Below are 21,937 nucleotides of genomic sequence, written 5' to 3' on the forward strand. Positions count from 1 at the left end.
CACAGAATCTCATACTATGCATGTACAGCCCAGCCCTCAACAAAAGACCCACAGAGGGCAGAGGGAGAAGAGATTGGCAAGATGGCACCTGGCGAGAGATTCTCCAGCCACTGCTGACATCGAGCAGACAAGTGAGGTACTGTCCCCACTACCCTCCCTTCTTCCTCCCTCACCCCTGGAGACCTTCTCCTTCCCCTCCTCCCTCCACCTGGGGGAGCGGGGCGGGCATGGTTCCTGGGACATCATGTAGGACTCTAACGAAGAGAGCCAGGACCAGCACTGAAAATCATCGTGCTAGGGAACAGCACCTCCCGGAAGACCTCCTTAGCTACAGATTTTGCTCAAAAAACTTTCAGGAACCAGTACAAACTATAGGACTGGATTTCTTTTGAGAAGGATAACATTGCCAGGAAACTTGAATGTTACTCTCTAGTTTGGGATACAGGAGGCCAGACAATAGGAAGCAAAATGTTGGACAGATCCATCTATGGAGCACAGGAAATCATCTTGGTATATGGTATTATGAGTTATCAAAGCTTTGAGAATTTTTAGAAGATTAGTGAAGAAAGTGAGTGAAGAGTCAGAAACTCAGCCACTGGTTACCTTAGTGGGCAATAAAATTGATTTGGAGCATAATCGAACAGTAAAACCTGAAAAACACTTACGGTTTTGCCAGGAAAATGGTTTTAATAGCCACTTTGTTTCAGCCAAGGCAAGAGACTCTGTCTTCCTGTGTTTTCAAAAAGTTGTTGCTGAAATCCTTGGAATCAAATTAAACAAAGCAGAAATAGAACAGTCACAGAGGGTGGTAAAGGCAGATATTGTAAACTACAACCAGGAACCTATGGCAAGAGCTGTTAACCCTTCTAGAAGCTCTGTGTGTGCAGTTGGGTGAGCTCATTTTTCCATTGTGTTGATGGTTTTGGCTGCCCTTCACCTCTGGGTGTGTCTGAGAACTTCTAAGAACTTGTTTTATCAGTGACCATCTCTGTAGTTCAGTTAACACTTTCCTCCGAACTTGCTTCATCTTTAAGTGTTCCTCCCAACCGCAGGCATGTACTTGGGTTCAAAAGAATTCAACTTTGGGACCACACACTTTGCATTCAAACTGGAAGTCTCATTCTCTGGAATCAGACTGTTTCACTGAAAAAGAATGGTGTCCGGCCGGGCGCGGTGGCTCATGCCTGTAATCCCAGCACTTTGGGAGGCCGAGGTGGGGGGATAACCTGAGGTCAGGAGTTTGAGACCAGCCTGACCAATATGGTGAAACCCCGTCTCTACTAAAAATACAAAAAATTAGCCGGGCATGGTAGCGCACACCTGTAATCCCAGCTACTCGGGAGGCTGAGGCAGGAGAATCGCTTGAACCCGGGAGGTGAAGGTTGCAGCCAGCCGAGATCACGCCATTGCACTCCAGCCTGGGCAACAAGAGTGAAACTCCATCTGGAAAAAAAAAAAAAAGAAAAGAAAAAAAATGGTGTTGCTTCTCTGTATGTTCTTGCTTTTCTCCCTGATGTAAATTTTTTTTTTTTTTTTTTTTTTTTTTGAGACGGAGTCTCGCTCTGTCGCCCAGGCTGGAGTGCAGTGGCGCGATCTCGGCTTACTGCAAGCTCCGCCTCCCGGGTTCACGCCATTCTCCTGCCTCAGCCTCCCGAGTAGCTGGGCTACAGGCACCCGCCACCACGCCCAGCTAATTTTTGTATTTTTAGTAGAGACGGGGTTTCACCGTATTAGCCAGGATGGTCTTGATCTCCTGACATTGTGATCCGCCCGCCTCAGCCTCCCAAAGTGCTGGGACTACAGGCGTGAGCCACCACGCCCGGCTCCCTGCTGTAAATGTTTTAAATATGAAAAGTATCCAAGTCTTGATCATCAGCCAGGATCTTGTCACAGTGGTTTCATTATCTCATGTGAACTCACATAAGTAACATATTTTGCCTATAGATACTTGAGAAGGTTTTCTGTTGCTATCAATGGCGAGTAAAAATAAAGCTATCATCTAACTGAAAATGCTCAAAATAAGCCTGTAATAGAAATTTTTTTTCATTTTTAAAAAGGAGCCTGGCCGGGCACAGTGGCTCACATCTGTAATCCCAGCATATTGGGAGGCTGAGGCAGGTGGATCACCTGAGGTCAGAAGTTCGAGACCAGTCTGGCCAACATGGTGAAACCCTGTCTCTACTAAAAATACAAAAAAATTAGCCGGGCATAGTGGCAGACGCCCGTAATCCCAGCTATTCAGGAGGCTGAGGCAGGAGAATGGCTTGAACCCGGGAGGTGGAGGTTGCAGTGAGCTGAGATTGTGCCATTGCATTCTAGTCTGGGTGACGAGCAAAATTCCGTCTCAAAATAAATAAATAAATGAATAAATAAAAAGGGGCCTAAATTGCCTATTTTGTAGTTTGTAGTCATGATGTATTGTGTAATACTCAGTTTACATGACTTTATGAATTTAGATAAATGTTCAGCTGATGCTCCACCTGGAATTTCTCCTGCAAACTACGTAAGAGTAGTCCAGGAATGAGTTATGACAGGTTTTTTTTGTTTTGGGGGTCTGTCTGTTGTGGTGGTGGGTTTGTTTTTTTATTTTTTCGGGTTTTTTGTTTTTGAGACAGGGTCTCCCTCTGTCACCCAGGCTGGAGTGCAGAGCCACAACCACACTCACTGCAGCCTCGAACTCCCAGGCTCAGGCAATCCTCCCACCTCAGCCTCCCAAGTAGCTGGAACTACAGGCATGTACCTCCACACCAGCTAATTTTTAAATTTTTTTGTAGAGATGGGATCTCACTATGTTTCAAGGGCTGGTCTCAAACTCTTGGCCTCAAGTGATCCTTCTGCCTTGGCCTCCCAAAGTGCTGGTAGTATAGATGTGAGCTACCACACCTGGGCAGTGAAATACTGTTGAATCTTTGTAGATCAGACTGTACCTGATGTTCAGATGTTTTTCTCTCACAAATTTAAATTTTCTGAAAAGACCCACAGGGGCCGGGCATGGTGGCTCATGCCTGTAATCTCGATACTTTGGGAGGCCGAGGTGGGTGGATCACCTGAGGTCAGGAATTCAAGACCAGCCTGGCCAACATGGCAAAACCCCATCTCTACTAAAAATACAAAAATTAGCTGGGCATGGTGGCGGACGCCTGTAGTCCCAGCTACTTGAAAGGCTGAGGCAGGAGAATCACTTGAACCTGGGAGGCAGAGGTTGCAATGAGCCGAGATCACAACACTGCACTCCAGCCTGGACAACAGAGTGAGACTCCATCTCAAAAATAAAATCTTTTAAAAAGACCCACAGGGAACACCCACACCAACATCCGGGGGACACTGTCTATGTCCTTCCTCTTCAAAACCCAAACTGTGATCTTTGCTTCCTTTGTCCAGTGAGAACAGTGTGCTGTGTTTGAACTTCACCTTCCTGTGCTACAATACGAAAACTGCCCCTAGTCAGAGAACTGAGTGAACATGGGGCTCTCCTCGTGTGGCTTTCTTTTCTCAAGGATTGTTCTCCTAGAGTACTTATTGTGCAATGTCTCAAAATAGTTGCCTCATTATATGTTGGTTAGTTTTACAGTTGTTTATGGGGAGAGAGTAGGTGCAGTATCGATTATTCCATCATTTCCAGAAATGGAAGTTGCTTTGTTTACTTTTCTGTGTGTTACAGTTCAATTTTTAAAATCTTTTTCATGCTCATTTTTGTGGTGGAAAAAAAATGGTTTTATTTGTTTTATGAGACAGGGTCTCGCTCTGTCACCCAGGCTGGAGTACAGTGGTGTGATCATAGCTTACTGCAGGCTTAATAGGCTCAAGCAATCCTCCGGCCTCAGTCTCCTGAGTAGCTAGGACTATAGGCAAGTGCCATCACGACCAGCTAATTTTATTTTTCATAGAAACAGGGTCTCACTATGTTGCCTAGGCCTCAAGCTATCCTCCCAAAGTGCTAAGACTGGCCTCCCAAAGTGCTGAGATTATGGGTGTGAGCCATCACACCCAGCCAAAATGTTTTTTAAAAGCTAAAGGAAGATTATTACAACATCACACAGGCTTAGACCCCTCAGGATTGAAGGTTTAGTAAACCAAGTAAAATACCACCATTAACTGAGGTAAAAAAATATATATACATATATATATATATGTATACAAAATGGATATTTTAGGAAGAATATTATGATTACCAATTATTGCCTTGTGACCAGTTACCTAAGCAAGAGTCATAGTCTCTACCTGAATTTCTCCTTTTACTGTATCATACTCTTGTTTTCTCTTCTCCCAATATTTTATATAGAATGTTTAGGGATACATTTTAACATTTTCAGTTTATGTATTGGAAAAATAAGATTGCAGACATTCTACACTTGGAGTTGAATGCAACTATTCACAAAACTTTAGGTTGTCTTTCTTTGGGGTAGCCATAAAGCAGTACACTTGAAGATGTATGCCAAATAGTTAAAGTATGTTAGACAGTGTTATTTTTAGAAGAGCAAATGAGAAGTGAAGCATATTCATTCAATTAACACATACTTGCTGAACTACTACTATATTCTAGGCATCATCTCAGGCTTTGGGGATACAGGAATAAACAAAACAGGCAAAGATCCCTGATCTTATGGAGATTATAATTCTATCAAGAGAAGACAAAAAGAATGGGTTTTTAAAAATTGGTAAGTCAGCCCGGCACAGTGGCTCACGCCCATAATCACAACAGTTTGGGAGGCCGAGTCGGGCAGATCATTTGAAGCCAGGAGTTCGAAACCAGCCTGGACAACATGATGAAACCCCGTCTCTACTAAAAATACAAAAATTGGCCAGCCATGGTGGTGGGCACCTGTAATCCCAGCTACTCAGGAGGCTGAGGGAAGAGAATCCCTCAAGCCCAGGAGGCAGAGGTTGCAGTGAGCAGAGATCATACCACTGCACTCCAGCCTGGGTGACACAGTGAGACCCTGTATCAAAAAAAAAAAAAAAAAAAAAAAGGCCGGGCATGGCGGCTCATGCCTGTAATCCCAGCACTTTGGGAGGCCAAGGCGGGCAGATCACGAGATCAGGAGTTCAAGACTAGCCTGACCAACATGGTGAAACCCTGTCTCTACTAAAAATACAAAAATTAGCTGGGCGTGGTGGTGTGCACCTGTAATCTCAGCTACTTGGGAGGCTGAGGTGGGAGCATTGCTTGAACCCGGGAGGCGGAGGTTGTGGTGAGCTGAGATCGTGCCATTGCACTCCAGCCTGGGGAATAAGAGCGAAACTCCGTCTCAAAAAAAAAAAAAAAAAGGTTAGGGAAGAGGATCAGCAAACGACTGAAGTAGTGATCAATGGAGTAAAAGAAAAAGTGAAGTATCCTAAAATTAGGATACTATCAGGGAAGGAGTGACTAATGGAGTCAAATATGGAAGAGGAAAATTTGGATTGAATCTAACAATGCGCAGGTCACTGGTGACCTTGACAAGAGCAGTTTCAGTGGAATGATGAGAGTGAAAACTTGACTGAAATGAATTAAACAGAATGTGGGAGGAGGAATTGCAGACAGCAGGCATAAGTGACTCTTTTAAGACATTTGGCCACAAAGAATAAGGAACTGGGGTAGTATGTGGACAGCATAGTATAGTGCATAGTTATTGTTGATTTTACTGTCCCATATCGATTCTACCTTCTCATGGTACATCAATTTATCTTCAGGAGTTACTTCTCCCTCATTGTATACTTGCTTTGTGGGACCACCACCTGCACTCAAGCTGTAAGTGTTGCTAGAGAAAAATATATAAGCATGCTTAACTGGTTTCTCTATAAATTCATGATACAAATCTCAAATGGGACTCAAAACTACCAAATACTTCTCTAGTTTGTTCACTTTCCAACTTTTCAGATGACTGTCTCATTTATTATCTCTCCTCAAACTTCCACTTCTCACTCCTCCTCACTTTCAGCAGATAACATTGCCTCTAAATAACTAGAAAAAAGAAACAATATTAAAAGCTTCCTGGCAGGGTGCAGTGGCTCACGCCTGTAATCTCAGCACTTTGGGAGGCCAAGGCGGGCGGATCACACGAGGTCAGGAGTTCAAGACCAGCCTGGCCAACATGGTGAAACCCTGTCTCTACTAAAAATACAAAAATTTGCTAAGCGTGGTTGCAGGCGCCTGTAATCCCATCCACTCGGGAGGCTGAGGCAGGAGAATCCCTTGAACCCAAGAGACAGACATTGCAGTGAGCCGAGATCGCACCACTGCACTCCAGCCTGGGGAGCAGAAGGTGATCCATCTCATTAATAAATAAATACATAAATAAGTAAGTAAATTTCCTTATTTTCCCATAACCTAATCTACTAATCTCCTGCTTGTCCACCCCCATTCTTTGCCTTCCTTCCCTTATAGTGTGGTGGATGAAATACTTCTGCTCTTAACGTCGTCCTGTGACTTTTTTGGCTTCCATCTTCCCTTATCCGAAGACTTCATTAATACTGTCATCCCCTCATTCTCATGTGTCAATTTCTCCCCCTTTACTGGAACAGTCTCACAAACCTATATTCTAGTGCCGGGCGCGGTGGCTCATGCCTGTAATCCCTGCACTTTGGGAGGCCAAGGTGGGCAGATCACATGAGGTCAGGAGTTCGAGACCAGCCTGATCAACACGGAGAAACACTGGCTATACTAAAAATACAAAATTAGCTGGGCGTGGTGGCGTGCACCTGTAATCCCAGCTACGGGAGGCTGAGGCAGGAGAATCACTTGAACCCGGGAGGCAGAGATTGCAGTGAGCCGAGATCACGCCATTGCACTCCAGCCTGGGCAACAAGAGCGAAACTCCATCTCAAAATAAATAAATAAATAAGACATTCTAGTATCTCCCATTTTTAAAAAATACCTCCCTTGACCCCACATCCTCCTACTCTTCTGTCCTTCACCACAGCAACATTTCTCGAAATAGCTCACTCTAGTTCTTGTCTTTCCTTCTGTGCCATTCTCTCCTCAACCCACTTCAAATAGGGCTGTGCGCCCTCCATCCCCCTGAAATGGCTTTTGTTAACTGTGTGTTAGTATGCCCAACGCATGTAGCATGTTGTGTCGAATGCTCACTCCTTTTTCTTCACCTCTGAGCAGCATTCAACACATTCTTGCAACTTTCTCTTGGCTTCCTAGAAACCACACTATCCTGATTTTCCTCCTACCTCTGAGCCCATTCCTTTTTAGATTTCATGCTACATTCTCACCTCGTGGGCCTCTAAAACGTTAGAGCATGCCAGCATTCAGTCCTTGGACTTCTCTAGTTACACTCTTCCTGAGTGATCTCATCCACTTCGATATTCGTACCTTATAGTGCCATCCACATGCTTATGACTCCCAAATTTACCTCCAACCCATACAACTCCAGCAACCTCATACTTACACCTAATTCTACATGTGACATTTCTGTGTGGATGACTAAAAGTCACCTTAAATGATTCATAAAGTATTACATGTATTAACATACATAACAGGCAATGTAGCATACTAGTTAGAAACATGATTTCTGGAACAATACGACTTGAAATCTAAGTCTATCAGTATATAGGTATGTGACCTTGCATTATTTATCTATGTAACAATTTCCTCACACATTCAATGAGGGAAATAATAGTATTTACCTGATGAGTTCCTGTGAGGAGCAAATATGTTAATGAAAAGTACTTAGAACAGAGTCTGGGCCTGACGCTGCAGCTCACGCCTGCAATCCCAGCACTTTGAGAGGCAGAGATGGGTAGATCACCTGAGGTCAGGAGTTCAAGACCAGCCTGGCCAACATGGTGAAACCCCGTCTCTACTAAAAATACAAAAAATTTGCTGGGCATGGTGGCGGGCACCTGAAATCCCAGATCTTCGGGAGGCTGAGGCAGGAGAATCACTTGAACCCAGGAGGCGGAAATTGCAGTGAGCCAAGATCGCACCACTGCACTCCAGCCTGGGCGACAGAGTAAGATGCTGTCTCAAAAAACAATAAAAGCTAAAGGAAGATTATTACAACATCATACAGGCTTAGACCCCTCAGAATTGAAGGTTAAGTAAACCAAGTAAAATGCCACCACTGACTGAGGTAGAAAAAAAATAACAAAATGGATATTTTAGGAAGAATATTATAATTACCAATTATTGCTTGTGACCAGTTACCTAAACAAGAGTTATAGTCTCTACCTGAATTTCTCCTTTTACTGTATCATACTCTTGTTTTCTCTTCTCCCAATATTTTATACAGAATGTTTACGGATACATTTTAACATTTTCAGTTTATGTATTAGAAAATTTGGAGATTAGATTCCAGACATTCTGTACTTAAGAGTTGAATGCAACTAGTCACAAAACTTTTGGTTGTCTTTCTTTGGGGTAGCCATAAAGCAGCACACTTGAAGATGTATGCAAAATAGTGTTAGGCAGAGATATTTTTGGAAGAACAACTATGAGAAGTGAAGCATATTCATTCATTTAACACATATTTGTTGAACTCCTACTATGTTCTAGACATCATCTCAGGCTTTGGGGATGCAGGAATAAACAAAACAGGCAAAGACCCCTCGTCTTAGGAAGATTATATTCTATCAAGGGAAGACAAAAAGAAACAATGGGTTTTTTAAAATTGGTACATTAGGCCGGGCACAGTGACTCATGCCTGTAATCCCAGCACTTTGGGAGGCCGAGGCAGGCGGATCACGAGGTCAGGAGATCGAGACCATCCTGGCTAACACATTGAAACCCCGCCTTTACTAAAAATACAAAAAATTAGCTAGGCGTGGTGGCAGGCACCTGTAGTCCCAGCTACTCAGGAGGCTGAGGCAGAATGGCGTGAACCCGGGAGGCGGAGCTTGCAGTGAGCTGAGATCGTGCCACTGGGCAACAGAGCGAGACTCCATCTCCAAAAAAAAAAAAAAAATTGGTACGTTGACCAGGTGTGGTGGCTCACGCCTGTAACCCCAGCACATTGGGAGGCCCAGATGAGAACATCATTTGAGATCAGGAATTCAAAACCAGCCTGGCCAACATGGTGAAACTGTATCTGTACTAAAAATACAAAAATTAGTCGGCCGTGGTGGCACACACCTATAATCCCAGCCACTCAGGAGGCTGAGTCATGAGAATCACTTGAGCCCAGGAGGCGGAGGTTGCAATGAGCAGAGATCACACCACTGCACTCCTGCCAGGGTGACAGTGAGACCCCCTTCTCAAAAAGAAGAAAAAGAAAAAAAAAAGGCACGGAAGAAGATCAGCAAGAGAATGGAGGTAGTGATCAGTGGGGTAAAACAAAAAGAAAGTGTAGTATCCTAAAATTAACATAAAGAAATTATTATCAGGGAAGGAGTAATCAATGGAGTCAAATATGGAGGTAAGAGGAAAACCTGGAGTGAATCTAACAATGTGCAGGTCACCGGTGACCTTGACAAGAGCAGTTTCAGTAAAATGCTGAGAGTGAAACCTTGACTGAAATGAATTAAACAGAATGTGGGAAGAGGAACTGCAGACAGCAGGCATAAATAACTCTTTCAAGACATTTTGCAGCAAAGGAGAATAAGGAACTGGGGTAGTAAGTGGACTGCATAGTGTAGAGCATAGTTACTATTTTTTTTTTCGAGACAAGAGTCTGGCTCTGTCGCCCAAGCCGGAGTACAATGGTGCAATCTTGGTTCACTGCAACATCCGCCTCCCGGGCTGAAGCAATTCTCCTGCCTCAGCCTCCTGAGTAGCTGGGATTACAGGCACCCACCACCATGCCTGGCTAATTTTTGTATTTTTGATAGAGACAGGGTTTCACCACGTTGGCCAGGCTGGTCTCAAACTCCTGATCTCAGGTGATCCACCTGACTTGGCCTCCCAAAGTGCTGGGATTACAGGCATGAGCCACTGGGCATGGCCATTACTGTTGATTTTACTGTCCCATATCCATTCTACCTTCTCATGGTACATCAATTTACCTTCGAGCATTTACTTCTCTCTCATTGTATATTTGCTTTGTGGGACCAACACCTGCACTCAAACTGTAAGTGTTGCTAGAGAAAAATATATAAGCATGCTTGACAGGTTTCTCTATAAATTCATGATACAAATCTGAAATGGGACTCAAAACTATCAAATACTTCTCTAGTTTGCTTGCTTTCCAACTTTTCAAATGACTGTCTCATTTATTATCTCTCCTCAAACCTCCATTTCTCACTCCTCCTCACTTTCAGCTGATAACTTTGCCTCTAAACTAGAAAAAAGAAACAATATTAAAAGTTTCCTGGCAGGGTGCAGTGGTTCACGCCTGTAATCTCAGCACTTTGGGAGGCCGAGGGGGGTGGATCACTTGAGGTCAGGAGTTTAAGACCAGCCTGGCCAACATGGTGAAACCAAGACTCTACAAAAAAATACAAAAATTAGCCGGGCGTGGTAGCAGGCGCCTGTAATCCCAGCTACTCAGGAGACTGAGGCAGGAAAATCACTTGAACCTGGGAGAAAGAGGATGCAGTGAGCTGAGACCACGCCACTTCACTCCAGCCTAGGCAACAGAGGGAGATCCATCTCATAAATAAGTGTCCTTATTGTCCCACAACCTAATCTACTAATCTCTGCTTGTCCACCTTCATTCTTTGCCTGCCTTCCCTCATAGTGTGGTGGATGAAATACTTCTGCTCTTAACGTCCCGTGACTTTTTTGGATTCCATTCTCCCTCATCCTAAGACTTCAGTAATACAGTCATCCCCTCATTCTCGTGTCAATTTCTGCCCCTTTACTGGAACAGTCCCAAAAACCTATATTCTAGTATCTCCCATTAAAAATACCTCCCTTAACCCCACATCCTCCTGCTTTTCTCTGTCCTTCACCACAGCAACATTTCTCGAAATAGCTCACTCTAGTTCTTGTCTTTCCTTGTTTCTGTGCCATTCTCTCCTCAACCCACTTCAAATAAGGTTGTGCGCCCTCCATCCCCCTGAAATGGCTTAACTGCATGTTAGTATGCCCAACGCATGTAGCATGTTGTGTCGAATGCTCACTCCTTTTCCTTCATCTCTGAGCAGCATTCAACACAGTCATTCTTGCAACTTTCTCTTGGCTTCCTAGAAACCACACTATCCTGATTTTCCTCCTACCTCTGAGCCCACTCCTTTTCAGATTTCTTGCTACATTCTCACCTCCTTGGCCTCTAAAATGTTGGAGCATGCCAGGATTCAGTCCTTGGACTTCTCTAGTTACACTCTTCCTGAATGATCTCATCCACTTCAATATTGATACCTTATAGTGCCATCTACATGCTCATGACTCCCAAATTTACCTCCAACCCATACAACTCCAGCAACCTCATTACTAACCCCTAGTTCTACATGTGACATTTCTGTTTGGATGACAAGTAGTCATCTCAAATTTAACGATTCATAAAGTATTACATGGATTAATATACATGACAGGCAGTGTAGCATACTAGTTAGAAACATGATTTCTGGAACATGACTTGAAATCTAAGTCTATCAGTATATAGGTATGTAACTTGGGTAATTTATTTAATCTATGTAACTGAATTTCCTTATAACTTCAATGAGAAAAATAATAGTATTTACCTTAAAGGTTCTTGTGAGGAGCAAATTTTTTTTTTTTTTTTTTTTTTTTTTTTTTTTTTTTTTTTTTGAGACAGAGGCTTGCTCTTGTCGCCCAGGCTGCAGTGCAATGGTGCGATCTCAGCACACTGCAACCTCCACCTCTCCAGGGTTCAAGAGATTCTTGTGCCTCAGCCTCCTTGAGTAGCTGGGATGAGAGGCGCCCGCCACCACGCCCGGCTAATTTTTATACTTTTAGTAGAGACAGGGTCTGGCCATGTTGGCCAGGCTGGTCTTGAACACCTGACCTCCAGTGATCCGTCAGCCTTGGCCTCCCAAAGTGGTGGGATCACAGGTGTGAGCCACCGCGCCCAGCAATGAAGAACAAATATGTTAATGAAAAGTACACAGAACAAAATCTGGGCCTGGCACATGGATCATGCCTGTAATCACAACACTTTGGGAGGCCAAGGCAGCTGGATCACCTGAGGTCAGGAGTTAGAGACCAGCCTGGCCAACATGGTGAAACCCTGTCTGTACTAAAAATACAAAAATTAGCCGGGCGTGGTGGTGGATGCCTGTAATCCCATCTATTCAGGAGGCTAAGGGAGGAGAATCACTTGACCCTTGGAGGCGGAGGTTGCAGTGAGCCGAGATCGCACCACTGCACTCTGCCCTGAGGGACAGAGGGAGACTCCATCTCAAAAAGAAAAAAAAAAAAACATAAAAGCTAAAGAAAGAGTATTACATCACACAGGCTTAGAACCCTCAGGATTGAAGGTTTAGTAAACCAAGTAAAATGTCACCATTAACTAAGGTAAAAAAAAAAAAAAAATACAAAATGGATATTTTAGGAAGAATATTTTAATTACCAGTTATTGCCTTGTGACCAGTTACCTAAGCAAGTGTTATAGTCTCTACCTGAATTTCTCCTTTTACTATATCATACTCTTGTTTTCTCTTCTCCCAATATTTTATATAGAATGTTTAGGGATACATCTTAACATTTTCAGTTTATGTATTAGAAAACTTAGAGGTAAGACTGCAGACATTCTGCACTTGGAGTTGAATGCAACTATTCATAAAACTTTAGGTTGCCTTTCTTTGGGGTGGCCATAAAGCAGTACACTTGTAGATGTATGCAAAACAGTTCAAGTGTGTTAGAAATATTTTTGGAAGAACAACTATGAGAAGTGAAGCATATTCATTTAACACATACTTGTTGAACTTCAGGCTTTGGGGAGACAGGAATAAACAAAACAGGCAAAGATCCCTCATCTTATGGAGATTATATTCTATCAAGAGAAGACAAAAAGAAACAATGGGTATTTAAAAATAAGTACCCCGGCAGGTCGCGGCGGCTCACGCCTACAATCCCAGCTCTTTGGGAGGCTGAGACAGGCAGATCATTTCAAGTCAGGAATTCAAAACCAGCCTGGCCAACATGGTGAAACCCTGTCTCTACTAAAACTAGAAAAATTAGCCAAGTGTGGTGGTGAGCGCCTGTAATACCAGCTACTCAGGAGGCTGAGGCAGGAGAATCACTTCAGCCCGGGAGGCAAAGGTTGCTGTGAGCAGAGATCACACCACTGCACTCCTGCCTGGGCGACAGAGTGAGACTCTGTCTCAAAGAAAAAAAAAAAAAAATGGAGGTTAGGCAAGAGGATCAGTAAGAGACTAGGAGTGATCAGTGGGGTAAAGGAAAAAGAAAGTGGGCTGGGCACGGTGTCTCTCGCCTATAATCCCAGCACTCTGGGAGGCCGAGGTTACTGGATCACCTGAGGTTGGGAGGTCGAGACCAGCCTGGCCAACGTGACAAAACCGCATCTCTACCAAAATTACAAAACATTAGCTAGGGGTAGTGGCGGGCGCCTGTAGTCCCAGCTACTTGGGAGGCTCAGGCAGGAGAATCACTTGAACCCGGTAGGCAGAGGTTGCAGTGAGCCGAGATCATGCCACTGCACTCCAGCCTGGGAAATAAGAGTTAAGACTCCATCTCAAAAAAAAAAAAAGAAAAGAAAGTGTAGTATCATAAAATTCAAATAAAGATATTCTATCAGGGAAAAAGTGACTAATGGAATCGAATATGGAAGTAAGAGGAAAATTTGGATTGAATCTAACAATGTGCAGGTCACTGGTGACCTTGACAAGAGCAGTTTCAGTGGAATGATGAGAGTGAAAACTTGACTGAAATGAATTAAACAGAATGTGGGAAGAGGAATTGCAGACAGCAGGCATAAGTGACTCCTTTAAGACATTTGGCCACAAAGGAGAATAAGGAACTGGGGTAGTATGTGGACAGCATAGTGTAGTGCATAGTTATTGTTGACTTTACTGTCCCATATCCATTCTACCTTCTCATGGTACATCAATTTACCTTCGAGCATTTACTTCTCCCTTATTGTATATTTGCTTTGTGGGATCAACACCTGCATTCAAGCTGTAAGTACTGCTAGAGAAAAATACATAAGCATGCTTAACTGGTTTCTCTATAAATTTATGATACAAATCTCAAATGGGACTCAAAAATACCAAATACTTCTCCAGTTTGTTCACTTTCCAACTTTTCAAATGACTCTCATTTATTATCTCTCCTCAAACCTCTACTTTTCACTCCTCCTCACTTTCAGCTGGTAACTTTGCCTCTAAATGGGAAAAAGAAACAGTATTAAAAGTTTCCTGGCAGGGTGCAGTGGTTCACACCTGTAATCTCAGCACTTTGGGAGGCTGAGGCGGGCGGATCGCTTGTGGTAAGGAGTTCAAGACCAGCCTGGCCAACATGGTGAAACCCCGTCTGTGCTAAAAATACAAAAATTAGCCGGGCATGGTGGCAGGCGCCTGTAATCCTATCTACTTGCGAGGCTGAGGCAGGAGAATTGCTTGAACCTTGGAGACGGAGGTTGTAGTGAACCAGATCGTGCCACTGCACTACAGCCTGGGCAACAAGAGCAAGACTTAGTCTCAAAAAAAAAAGGACATACATTAAATGCATTAAAGTGATTGCCAGTGGTAGGTGAATGAATGTATGGGAGTGGGAATGGGGAAGTAAAGTAAAAACAAAATGAGGGCGGCTCTGGGTGTACTAATCAGAATACACCAAAATACTTGAGGAGTATGACGAACTCAGGAGACGAAGAAACTCAGCTTATCTTGTCCTTGACAAAATGCTGATCTAACAAAGTGCTGGTTCCTTCCCCTCATTCCACCCCTAAAGATGACACACAAGAAGAAAATTGATGAAAATAATAAAATCTAACACTTATGCAGCATTTACCATATGCCAGGAACTATTAACTCATTTATCTTAGCAGCCAATGCTATGAGATAATTATTATTCCCATTTTATAGATGAGAAAACTAGTGAGGTTAAGCAACTTGCCCAAGGTCACACAGCTGGTAATGCTGAAACTGGGATTTGAACTCAGTCTAGATAGAACAGAGAAACACCTAGAGGAGGGAGAGGGAGAGGGTGAGTTTGGGGTAGGAATGGAAGTCAGGGAAGGGTAGCCTAAAACGGAGGAAGAGGGGGCTCCATGGACAGAGGAGAAGCTAGGGGTGAAATGTGTCATTGTGCCCTTTCTCCTCCAACATTGCACCAGAAAGATCATCTCCCACCTCATCACCACAGCAAGACAAAGAACATCTGCGCCAAGCCAGCTGGAGGTGGGTTCCATTTAGGCAGCACTGGAGCCCAGTTGGATGGGGGAGCATATTACATATGCAGGCACACAGGCCACCCTGAAAACTACACCTTCAGCTAGTCAATACAACTTATACTTTCAAGGCAAGAATTTGGCCATATGTTCCTTGAGGAATTCTTTCAAAAAAAAAAAAAAAAACCCTGAAGAAATTGACATCAGGGTATCTTATTCTGTTTTCTGTTGTTATAACTAAGTACCTGTGACTGGGTAATTTATAAAGAATTGATTTCTTTCAGTTCTGCTTGCTGAGAAGTCCAAGGTCAAGAGGCCACATCTGGTGAGAGCCTCCTTGCTGGTGGGGACGCTGCAGAGTCCCAAAGCAGTGCAGGGTATCACATGGTGAAGAAGCTGAGTGTGCTAGCTCTGGTCTCTTCCTCTTCTCATGAAGCCACCAGTCCCAGTCCCATGATAATCCATTAACCCATTAATCCATGAATCACTGAGAATTGAGTTTCAACATGGGCGGGGCACAGTGGCTCATGCCTATAATCCCAGCACTTTGGGTGGCCGAGGCAGGCAGATAACTTGAGGTCAGGAGTTCGAGATCAGCCTGGCCAACATGGTGAAACCTCGTCTCTACTAAAAATATCAAAATTAGCTGGGCATGGTGGCACCCATCTATAATCCCAGCTACTTGGGAGGCTGCAGCAGGAGAATTGCTTGAAGCTGGGAGGCGGAGGATGCAGTGAGCCAAGATAGCGCCATTGCACTCCAGCCTGGGCCACAAGAGTGAAACTCCATCTCAAAAAAAAAAGTTTCAACGTGGGTTTCGGAGGGAACATTCAAACCATAGCACAGGGGTTCACCAACAAACAGCACCCACAGTGAAGCACAGTAAAAAAGCCCTCAGAGATTACAAACATGTTAATCCCCTCTCTTCTTATAATCATCAACACAGAGCCAAAACTTTCCAATTATTTGAGGAAAGCCCCTAGTAAGAAGTTTGAAGTAGAAAAAAACAGCAATAGTAACTTCAAAGGAAAAAAAATCCACTCTGCAGGAAGAAAACTTTAGGACTTTAAAAAATTAGTATCCTTAGAGAGCTTACTATGAAACTACAGTAATCAGGCCAGGCACAGTGGCTCACGACTGTAATCCCAGTACTTTAGGAAGCCAAGGCTGGTGGATCACCTGAGGTCAGGAGTTTGAGACCAGCCTGGCCAACATGGTGAAACTCCATCTCTACTAAAAATACAAAAATTAGCCAGGCGTGGTGGTGGGTGCCTGTAATCCCAGCTACTCGGGAGGCTGAGGCAGGAGAATCACTTGAATCAGGGAGATGGAGGTTGCAGTGAGCCGAGCTCATGCCATTGCACTCCAGCCTGGGGTGACAAGAGCAAAACTGTGTCTAAAAAAAAAAAACACCCTACAGTAATCAAGGTAAGGATAGACATAGACATTACCGATCAATTTTTTTAAGTACAGTAATGGACCCAGGTATGTATGTTTCCTATTAAGATACTGAAGTACTGGAGGCTAGTCTTTTCAAAAAAAGATGCTCAAAGGCCTATCTGTATTTGAAAAAATCAATTTCAACACCTACCTCATACCCAAAAAAATTCAAAATGGATTACAGACATAATATAAAAGTTAAAACCACAAAACTTGTCCAGGCATGGTGTCTCATGTATGCAATCTTAGCACTTTGGGAGGCCTAGGCACGTGGATCCCTTGAGCTCAGGAGTTGAAGGCCAGCCTGAGCAACATGGTGAAACCTTGTCATGAGGTTTCGAGACCCAGTCACAAAAAAACTTACAAAACTTCCAGAAGACAGGAAAAAATATTTATGACCAGGCAGTAGGCAATTTTGTTAGGTCACAGAAACCAAGAACCATTTTTGTTAAATTAGATTTCATTTGCTCATTGAAAAAAATAAAAAATAGGCAAGACAGACTGGAAGAAGATATTCGTAACATATCTGACAATTTGTATCCAGAACACATAAAGAAATTCTGTAACATTTAAAAAGCAGGCAACCCAATTTTTAAGACAGACAAAAGTCTTAGACACTTTGTGAAAGTAGTTATACACACGGCTAATTAAGCACGTGAGAAACTGCCCATCAGCCTGGCCAACATGGCGAAACCCCATCTCTACTAAAAATACAAAAATTGCCGGGCGAGGTGGCTCACGCCTGTAATCCCAGCACTTTGGGAGGCCGAGGTGGGTGGATCACAAGGTCAGGAGTTCAAGGCCATTCTGACCAACATGGTGAAACCCCATCTCTACTAAAAATACAAAAATTAGCTGAGCGTGGTGGCGCATACCTGTAATCCCAGCTACTCAGTAGGCTGAGACAGGAGAATCGCTTGAACCCGGGAGGCAGAGGTTGCAGTGAGCTGACAGCATGCCACTGCACTCCAGCCTGGACGACAGAGCAAGACTCCATCTCAAAAAAAAAAGCAAAAATACAAAAATTAGCCTGGCATATGGGCTGGGCACGGGGGCTCACGCCTGTAATCCCAGCACTTTGGGAGGCCAAGGCGGGTGGATCACAAGGTCAGGAGATCAAGACCATCCTGGCTAACACGGTGAAACCCCGTCTCTACTAAAAATACAAAAAATTAGCCGAGCGTGGTGGCAGGCGCCTGTAGTCCCAGCTACTCAGGAGGCTGAGGCAGGAGAATGGCGTGAACCCAGGAGGCGGAGCTTGCAGTGAGCGGAGATCGTGCCACTGCACTCCAGCCTAGGTGACAGAGCGAGACTCAGCCTCTAAATAAATTAATTAATTAAATTAAATTAGTCCAGCATAGTGGTGGATGCCTGTAATCCCAGCTACTCGGGAGGCTGCAGCAGAACTGCCTGAACCCAGGAGGTGAAGTTTGCAGTGAGCCGAGACTGCGCCACTGCACTCCAGTCTGGGTGACAGAGCGAGACCCCGTTTCAGAAAAAAAAACCAAAACTCCCAGTATGAAGTGCAATGTGAGATACTGGAGTAGATCCTGCAATGGAGAGAAGACAGTAGAAAATATGTGAAATCTAAAGTCTTTTTTGAGACATGGTCTCACTGTCACCCAAGCTGGAGTGCAGTGGTGCCATCACGGCTCACTGCAGCCTCAACTTCCTATGCTCAGGCCATCCTCCCATCTCAGCCTCCTGACACCACACCCAGCTAATTTTTGTATTCTTTTGTAGAGGTGGGTCTTGCTATGTTCTCCAGGCTGGTTACCTGGGCTCAAGTGGTCTACCTTGGCGTCCCAAAATGCTGGGATGACAAACATGAGACATCACACCCAACCTAGTCTAGAGTTTAGTTAACGGTAATATACCAATGTTAATCTCTTAGTTGACAAATACCATAATAATGTAAGATATTAAAATTAGGGGAAATTGGGTAATGCGTATGAGAACTCTCTACTTTGCAACTTCTGAAAATTTAAAATTATCCCCAAATAAAGCCTTTTTAAAAAAGTGCTCAGCATCATTAGTCATCAGGGAAATGTGAATTAAAATCAATACTACCCCACCCACCAGAATGGTTAAAATGAAACTGATCAATAGCAGCACATGTTGTTAAGGATGTTGTGGAGGAACCAGAATTCTCATAAATTGCTAATGAGGCCAGGCACGGTGGCTCATGCCTGTAATCCTAGCACTTGGGAGGCCAAGGAGGGTGTATCACCTGTCAGTTTGAGACCAACCTGGCCAACATGGCGAAACCTCGTCTCTACTAAAAATACAAAAATTAGCTGGGTGTGGTGGTGGGTGCCTGTAATCCCAGCTACTTGGGAGACTGAAGCAGGAGAATCGTTTGAACCCAGGAGGCAGAGGTTGCAGTGAGCCAAGATCATGCCACTGCACTCCAGCCTAGGCGACAGAGAGGCCGTCTCAAAAAAAAAAAAAAAAAATGCTACTGAGGGCATAAAATGGTACAACCACTCTGGGAAAACTCTGGTAGTTTCTTAAAAATTAAACATACAGCAGATCTTTAAAAAACGTCATTTTAGTGAACATCATTTTGTTGAGGAAAAAAAAAAAAAATCAACTCCTGGCTGGGACCAGGGTGCAGAGTTAATACATCCTTCCCGTGTCTGCATTGGCTTTCTCTCTGGGTACTCCTGTTTCCTCCCATATCCCAAAGGTAAACTTGCAAGTCTGAATGGTTCCGATCTGAGTGAATGTGGGTGTGAGCATGTCCTGCAATGGGATGGTCTCCTGGCCAAGATCGGTTCCCACCTTGGCCTTGAGCTGGCTAGATAGGTTCTAGTTTCCTGAGACTCTGAACTGAAATAACTGGGCAAATAACTAGATAGCTTTTCAACTCTTCTTAAGTAACTGGGTAAAGAACTATATAGCTTTTCAACTTTTCTTAAACGTATGCACAGCTCACGTTTATTTCAATGTTCAGTATTAGATGTGTTTTGGCTTTTATTTGGCGCCAGGCGCAGTGGCTCACACCTGTAATCTCAGAACTTTGGGAGGCGGAAGAAGGATTGCAAAATTCAAGCCCAGCCTGGGCAACAAAGGGAGACCCCCGCCGTCTCTTTAAAAAAAAAAAAAAAAAAAAAAAAAAAAAACGCCAGGCATGCTAGCACACGCCTGTAGTCCCAGCTACTTGGGAGGCTGAGGTGGGAAGATTGCTTGAGTCCAGGAGGTCAAGGCTGCAGTGAGTCATAATAGCACTACACTCCAGCCTGGGCAACAGAGTACAATGTCTCAAAAAAAGTTTGACACTTTTAACTACAAATATGTTGCAGGAACTTAATTCTTTTGTCAATTAGCCTATGGTAAAGCTGGTTTCATTATAAAAGTTTCCAAGAACCCTTCAAGAAATCTTCAACAATGTTGAAGATCTACTGTATTATCTACCCTGTCACTTCATGAATTCCACTCGACATTTACCAAAAATAAACTGTTACGTCCAAGACTCCTACAAGAATACTCATAGCAGTATTTGTAATAGCCAAAACTTGGAACTAGCCCAGATGTCCATCAATAGTTACTTCATGCACTGCAACTCTACTCTGCAATAAAAGGAATATACATGCAACTATGTGGATGAATCTCAAAACATTCTGTAAGCAGCTAGACATAAACTACATCAACAGAATTTACATAATCAAAATTTGCAAAAAATATCTTATGATGGAAATCAGGTCAGTGTTTGTTGCTGGTGTTGGGAGGTGGTCTATTGACTGAGAAGGGGCACACACAACTTTCCGGAGCTAAGTTCTGTGTCTTGATGTGCTAAGCATTTCTCAAGACTGATCAAACTGTACATGAGATCAGTGCATTTCACCATACTTTTTTTCAAGTACTACTCATTCCTGAGAGGATAAGCCACAAATTCACCATAAGGGCTAAACTGTAACACCAGATACTGACAAGGCATGGAATAACTCACACATCATTGGCTAAGTGTTTCCACAATATTACTTTGGAAAAAATGCCTAGCCATCTCTCAAAAAATGTACATCTATCCTGATTCAGCAATTCCGCACCCGTTTTCATCTCAGTAATTACAAAAACAAAACCTAGTGTGAGAACATTTACAGCAACTTTATGCATAAAAGCCAAAAACCAGAAAAGGCCCAGGTTTCCATGAATGGGAAAGCATACCATACTCCGCAACATGGAACTACTGATGTATACACGGCTAGAACTCAAGTACTTTGAGATGATGGTAATTATCCATCATTGATAGAGTACACATTTCTCACAGTTCATAAAACAGTACCCTTGAGTATTTCAGATTTAAATGTTATCTTAAAAATTGATTAAAGTTGAACTAATTGATACAAAAGTTCAAGTTACTTTTCAGGAAGTATACTGACATGTGCAACATAAAGTATTGACGGGATGAGTAGAGAGCTGTTTTCCTGGAACAATAGGTATAGAACTGGCTGCGCGTTGTAGCTCACATCTGTAATCCCAGCACTTTGGGAGGCCAAGGTGGGCAGATCACTTGAGTTCAGGAGGTTCAAGACCAGGCTGGCCAACATGATGAAAACCCCATCTCTACTAAAACACAAAAATTAGCTGGGTGTGGTGGCGCACGCCCGTAATCCCAGCTACTTGGGAGGCTGAGGTAGGACAATTGTTTGAACCCGGGAGGCGGAGGTTGCAGCGATCCGAGATGGTGCCACTGCACTCCAGCCTGGGGGACATGGTGAGACTCCATCTCATTAATAAACCCCCCAAAAAAAACAGGTGTAGAGCTGAGATTATTTACAGAATGACAATACTTAGGGCTTTCTCTGCCATCTTAATGCTTAGCTGCATTCTTTCTCCATGTGCTGAGTTCTGTTCAACTGACTACATAACCCAAATGCAATGCCCAGTTTTAGACACAAACGAACATCAACTAGTCAGATATATACAGGACACTAGGTAAAGCAGAGAAACTGAAAACTGCAAATTCAGAAGCATATTATCATATGCATTGCTTGACCCAAAGTATTTGGAATCCACAGCCACAACTGAGTTGTTGCTGACCTGTTTTTCCCCAAGAGGTAAGCAGGAATTAAATAAAAGCACTACAGTTGACTCCTGGTTTATTTAGCCTCTGCTTCTTAGGTGTGTGATTGTGCTTCCATTTAACTTTTAGAGTGAGGACTGAATGAAGTCATCTACATTCCCCCTGAAGCTCACTCTCAATAAAGGAGGCCTAGTCACAGGAACAGCCTCAATGACTCTGGATATTCCCATGCAAAACTGATTAAGTGCCATCAATGCAACAGAGGTAGTGTTTGGGGGAGGAGGACATGGGA

At 43.5% G+C, this 21,937-nt stretch overlaps 1 pseudogene; it reads left to right on the plus strand.

Annotated features, from left to right (window-relative positions):
• The first annotated feature begins 16 nt into the window (after nucleotides 1-16).
• On the plus strand, nucleotides 17-895 carry LOC100974289 (ras-related protein Rab-28-like; annotated as a pseudogene).
• Nucleotides 896-21,937: the final 21,042 nt, after the last annotated feature.

This window comes from Pan paniscus, chromosome X (genome assembly GCF_029289425.2).
Source record: "Pan paniscus chromosome X, NHGRI_mPanPan1-v2.0_pri, whole genome shotgun sequence".
NCBI lineage: Eukaryota > Metazoa > Chordata > Mammalia > Primates > Hominidae > Pan > Pan paniscus.